Raw genomic sequence first — 6,672 nt, 5'->3', positions numbered from 1 at the left:
CTCTTAGTCTAAAGAAGAGTTATGTCATGGGTCAGGATGTCAGCAGCGTCCCCAACATTGCTATTGATAACCACACCCTTGGGGTGGTAGAGAACTTCACATATTTTGGTTCTATAATTTCCAACATCCTGTCCCTTGATGCCGAGATGAACAAGCAACTGCAACGGCACGGCTGTCAAAGAGGGTATGGGAGAACACCATGCTGACGATAAACACGAAGATGAGGGTGTATCAAGCTTGCGTGCTTAGCACATTAGTGTATGGAAGTTAGGCCTGGTTACGTGTATAGACACGTCAAAAACATCGGCTGAATGCCTTTCATATGCGCAGTCTCAGACGTATCTTTGGTGTCACATGGCAGGACCGAAAACAATGATATTCTGAAAAAAGCATGAATACAAAGCATATTTGCTCTTTTAACCCAACGACGTCTGAGATGTCTTGGCCATGTTTGCCGGATGAAAGATGGCAGAATCCCAAAGATATGTTGTATGGGGAGCTAAGGATCGGGGTTAGACCCGTTGGAAGACCTGCACTCTGCAAACGTGACATGAAGGCTTGTGACATCAACCCATTAACCTGGGAAGCCACTTCCCAGGATCTCAGCGACTAGAGGCAAAACATCAAAGCAGGAAATATTAGAAGCGAACAAAGGAGATCTGAGTTATGGAAAGAAAAAAGTGTGCGCAGAAACCAGAGGTTGACATAACCACTCCCGCATCTAGACACTGAGTTCACATACAGAAAGTGTAACAAAATCTGCAATTCTAGAATTGGATTATGGGAAAATTAAAAGTGTGGAAGGCTCATTTCCCGCAATCTATGAATCAAAACTTTCCCGGGCGAGGACACCCGGACCCATTACTATTTTGAGTTCATCGATTTATGGAAAAAAAAAATGTTTGTTTTAATTACACACATAATGGGCCTATATTTACTGTAATAAAGATGAGAACAATTTAGCTGACCTTTTTTAAGAGGGGAAAACATTAAAAGACACTTCAGAAGCCGGGAAAGCTCATTTCCCACCATCTAGGAATCAAAATTTTCCCGGAGCAGGATCCCAAGACCCCTTTCTCTTTGTGGTTCATCGATTCGTTAAATCGTTTTAAAAATTGGGAAACCTAAACCTTTAATGACTTAAATGCAATTCAAAAACACATCAGAACTCGGAAAAGCTCATTTCCCGCCATCTACGAATACAAACTTTTCCCGTTCTCTTTGGAGTTTACAGATTCATGGAAAAAATATTTATGCAACTACTAAATTATTTTATGAGTATACACACATAGGCCTATTTACTGTAATGAGAATAAGAAAACTTTACCTGACCGTTTGCAAGAGGGGATAAAACCTTGAATTTTGAAGAACTTAAAAGTCGGAGGGCCAAAGTGAATTTCTGATTCAACTCCGAGGGCCGCACCCAATCTTTGATATTTTAGTGCACTTCCAAAAACTTTCATACACGGTTTTATGGCCACTTTATTCTCAGTTTTAGTATTACACTTTACAGATCGGTGCCGGGCCGCAAAAAAAGAAGGTGTTTTCTAGCCAAAAATAGTTGGCGGGCCGCACACATAAGGTTTGTAATTGTTTTTCACGGGCGGCAAAAAAATCACAGGTGGGCCGCACTTTGAAAACCTGTGATTTAAAAAATGTTTATTGCCTACCGTACGCAGGTAACAATAGCTGTATAATGATGAATATTCAAATTAGTGCAATTACAGTAAATGTATACAGCGTTTTATATGTACTAACTTCAGTTTCTGGGAAGATTGGGAATATTTTTACTGCATCTTTATATTTAAACATGGATCTGGATGTGGATGAGTACTCCTCAACGCCCCTAAAAGGAGCAAAGGTTTGATATATCTTCGATGTGTTAAACAAAAGAGACATCAAGTTTAGCTTCCAAAAGAAGAAATTAACATGTTTTGCTAGCCACATGTGATAGTTCCTGATTTGCACGAAATTATAGGGTGCCATACGCAGCAAAAGTCCATGTTAAAATCAAAATGCAATTGCAAAATTCAATGTCTAATTTATCAGAACGTAGGTGTAAATTTCTCAAAATGTAGATCTAGTTTCCCAAAATGAATTTCTAATTTTTCAAAACGTAGTTCAAATTCAAAAACGTAGGTCTGACTTGATCAAACGCCCTCTCCAAATCCTATTCCAAAACAGAAATCAAAAACCAGCCTGGTTATGAAATGCATTTGACAACAATACTAGAAACGGACTTTTGCTGCAAAACTAATCAGCCAAGCATGACGTGGGCCTGTTCCATTAATGATGGGGGAATCATTTTTCGCTGCAGTCCAATGCCGTGAACAACGCTTACCAGTGCGTCTGCTAATTTTTAATGGTCAGGGTACCGCGATCACGAGCCCTATACAGGGCCCCCGTGACCGTTTTTCGGGGACTAGTGTTTCTCAGCTGATTTAGCATCACTGGGTATAAATTTTTAAAAATGAGTGGGGGTGAGCATTCATAAAACGGGCGGAACATGTTTTTTAGCGGCCATTTTTAAAATGGCCTCCAAAATTAATATAATGGCTCATAACTTTACTTCTACTCTATGGAAAGAGGTAAATCTGGTGTCTAACTAAATGTTATTAGGATCACTGAATTCAATGAGACATGTTTCGAAAACCTAGGATGGCAGCCATTTTGAAATTCAAGATGGCTGCCATAAAACCTGTCAAAAAATCAGTATTTCAGTATAATCCCACAACTCCTCTATGAAAAATGACAAATTTGGGTCTAATCAAGTTTTAGTCTCTCTGAGTCCAATAAACATTATAGTTTCAAAAAATGGGCACCACAAAAACTGTCGCAAATCGAAATATTTTGGTTTGTAATTCCAATTCTCAATTAAAAATGGTAAATTTGGTGTTTAATATGTTATTGTGCCCCCAGGATTTAATAAACATGGTTTCATAAGCTAAGATGGCAGACATTTGGAATTTGAAAATGGAGGCCTCAAAATCTGTCGAAAATCTAATATTTTGGTACGTAATTTCGATTCTCCTCAATCAAAAATAATAAATTTGGCTTCTAATCATAGGTTATTGTGCCCTCTGAGTTCAATAAACGTAGTTTCAAAAAGCTAGGATGGCAGCCATTTTGAAATGCAAGATGGTCCGTCACAAAATTTGAATATTTCCAAATGAGTATTTTTGTACAAAAAAATGAAAAAGATTTATTGATACACCATATTTAGCTGAAGTACTTAATCTTTGTCTGGTGGAAATTTTGCAAGTGACTTCCATATGCTCACCTATGGCTCCTGTCGTGGTTTGCTTTTGAAATCACTGTATAATGAATGACATGAATTTCGAAATGGTTACCAATCTTGCTTTTTGCAATCATGTTTACTGGAATCAGAGTGCACAATAACAGGTGATTAGACACCAAATTTATCATTTTTGCAATTACATACAAAAATATTCGATTTTCAACAGTTTTTGTGGCGGCCATTTTGAAATTCAAAATGGCTGCCATCCTAGCTTTTGAAACCATGTATATTGAATTAAGAGGGCACAATAGCATATGAATAGACACCAAATTTACCATTTTTGGTTGAGGAAAATTCCTAGCTTTATGAAACTATTTGTTGAACTCAGAGAGACTAAACACACATGATTAGACCAACATTTACCATATTTCATAGATCAGATGTGGAATTATACTGAAATATTTGATTTTTGACAGTTTTTACGGCAGCCATCTTGAATTTCAAAATTTCTGACATTTTAGGCTTTCGAAACATGTCTCAGTAAACAATAATAACATATAGTTAGACACTAGATTTACCTTTTACATCGAGTAGAAATAAAGTTATGAGCCATTAAAAAAATATGTTCCGGCCTTTTTCTGGAAGCTCACCTTCGCTCATTTTTTTAATTTATACCCAAGTGATGCCAAATCAGCAGAGAAACCTTGGTCCCCGAAAAATGGTCAAGGGCCCTGTTTTTCACTATACTATTAGTTTCAAGTCATTTCTGGTTACACGATTGTCGTTAGAGGAAAATAAACATGAGAATATAAATATGATATAGCTTATTATGAATAATAACTCGAAAGATAAATATTTTCAGATTTCACAAGCTAATTAGCATTAATTAGATGGAGGATAAAGCAGTAGCGCGAGTAGCTAGGTGAGAACGGGCCCCAGTGCAAGATGTTAAGCGTCAACCGAAGACCTAAAGCTCCGACATTTAAAATTTTTAGGAGACGCTAAATACGCTAAAGAAGAATATTTCTCCGCCAGGAGATTACATGTTTCCAGTTGTGTAGGTGGGAGGAAAAAACATCGCGACGAAGGGGGGGGGGGGAATTGAAGCGTCTATTGCATTTACATGCCACTGACTAGCCCAAAGGTGAATATGAAGCTAAGTGTGTAAGTCTTCCACGTCAGTACACAGCCTCTCCTTACTCAATACTCCTACACAGCCTTCTCGTGGCCACCCACGGAAACTAGTGTCAAGCGATTCTAGGCTGATGTGTAGGGGATCACGGAGCAGCAAAGGGCCCCAGAGGTGCAGAAGGGCAAAGGCTATGGGAGTAAGCCCTATACAAATCAGGTGCTGAGCCCCTAATGCGGTGTTTTGCTTTATATAAGCAATCTTCCGGCAGCTCCTGCAGCCAAGGTGGTGCCAAATGTACTGCTCCTGCTTTCTTTTGGATCACACCTGCAAGGTCAAGAGGAGGTTTTTGGCGACGGGCAACCCAGGAACTCCATACAAAATGCCCAACCCTGCGTTGTGGAAAGGCCTCTCCAGTGTCACTGTCAATAGTGACAAAACCAATATGGGGGACAACAGTTACGAGTGATAGCCTTAATCGACTGGCGTAGAAAAGGAGCGCTACGCGTTGTTCCCGAAGCTATCTTAGTTAGCAGTAAGGTGCGACTCATGCCTGTACTCATGCGTGTACACAAAACCAAACGTCCAGAACATAAATTTCTGACGTATACAAGAAGTTCACTGAATCTATCGAGCAGTCTCTCCAAGATTGACCAACATCATCGGTCGAACAGAGATGGAACTTCATACGTGATGTTACATATAACACAGCCATAACAACCTTCGGCAAACCACGGTAGAGTTGGGAAAAGCCGTCAGCTCCCTTCCCAGTGGTAAAGCCCCAGGCAAAGATGATATCCTCCCTGAAGTCATTAAAGGTGGTAAACACTCTTCTCTCTTTCATCATCTTTACGAACTTCTATGTGAGTGCTGAAAGGAAGGAACAATGCCTCAGAATATGCGTGACGCCAACATTGTTACGCTTTACAAGAACAAAGGCGAGTGCAATAATTATCGAGGAATCTCCCTTTTAAGTATCGTTGGTAAAGTTTTTGCCCGTGTAATCCTTAACAGGTAGCAGTTACTTGCCAATAGGGTATATCCAGAGTCGAAATGCGGCTTCAGAAGCGAACGATCGACCACCGACATGATATTTTCCTTACGACACATGCAGGAGAAATGTCGAGAGGAGAGACGACGTCCATTATACATCGCGTTTATTGATCTAACCAAGGCCTTTGATTTAGTCAGTAGAAAGGGTCTTTTTACACTGCTACAAAAGATCGGATGTCCACCCAGGCTCCCAAAGTTGATTATATCAATTCATGAAGACATGCAAGGTACTGTGCTGTACAACGGCAGAACATCAACTCCTTTTCCAATCAAGAGCGGAGTTAAGCAGGATTGCGTCAGGGGTGGCGCCATGATTTGCCCGACGGAAGGGGGGGGGGGCGATGCCCCGACGAGGGGTCAGATTTCCCCGACGAAACCAAAGTGGGCGTGGTCGAGCTTCAATTAAAAGTTTTCGAAAGTGGTCACGGAGGCGAACCCCCCGAAAATGTTGACAATTTAGGGGTTTCAAAGGCTTATTTAATCGATTTTAGAGTCTACTAATATGTAGAGAAAATTGTTTTTCTCCCCGACGAATTGAGCCTTTTCTAGCCGACGGGGGGGGGGGCAGCTCTTAGTCTCAAGAAGAGTTATGTCATGGGTCAGGATGTCAGCAGCGTCCCCAACATTGCTATTGATAACCACACCCTTGGGGTGGTAGAGAACTTCACATATTTTGGTTCTATAATCTCCAGCATCCTGTCCCTTGATGCCGAGATGAACAAGCAACTGCAACGGCACGGCTGTCAAAGAGGGTATGGGAGAACACCATGCTGACGATAAACACGAAGATGAGGGTGTATAAAGCTTGCGTGCTGAGCACATTAGTGTATGGAAGTTAGGCCTGGTTACTCTATACACGTCAAGAACATCGGCTGAATGCCTTTCATATGCGCAGTCTCAGACGTATCTTGGGTGTTACATGGCAGGACCGAAAACAATGATATTCTGAAAAAAGCATGAATACAAAGCATATTAGCTCTTTTAACCCAACGACGTCTGAGATGTCTTGGCCATGTTTGCCGGAGGAAGGATGGCAGAATACCAAAGATATGTTGTATGGGGAGCTAAGGATCGGGATTAGACCCGTTGGAAGGCCTGCACTCTGCAAACGTGACATGAAGGCTTGTGACATCAACCCATTAACCTGGGAAGCCACTTCCCAGGATCTCAGCGACTAGAGGCAAAACATCAAAGCAGGAAATATTAGAAGCGAACAAAGGAGATCTGAGTTATGGAAAGAAAAAAAGTGTGC

Source organism: Anneissia japonica, unplaced genomic scaffold (assembly GCF_011630105.1).
Source record: "Anneissia japonica isolate Jap-2015-1 unplaced genomic scaffold, ASM1163010v1 scaffold287721_len753485_cov172, whole genome shotgun sequence".
Classification (NCBI taxonomy): Eukaryota; Metazoa; Echinodermata; class Crinoidea; order Comatulida; family Comatulidae; genus Anneissia; species Anneissia japonica.
The sequence above is the reverse complement of the archived record's forward strand: the minus strand, read 5'-3'. Positions refer to the sequence as shown.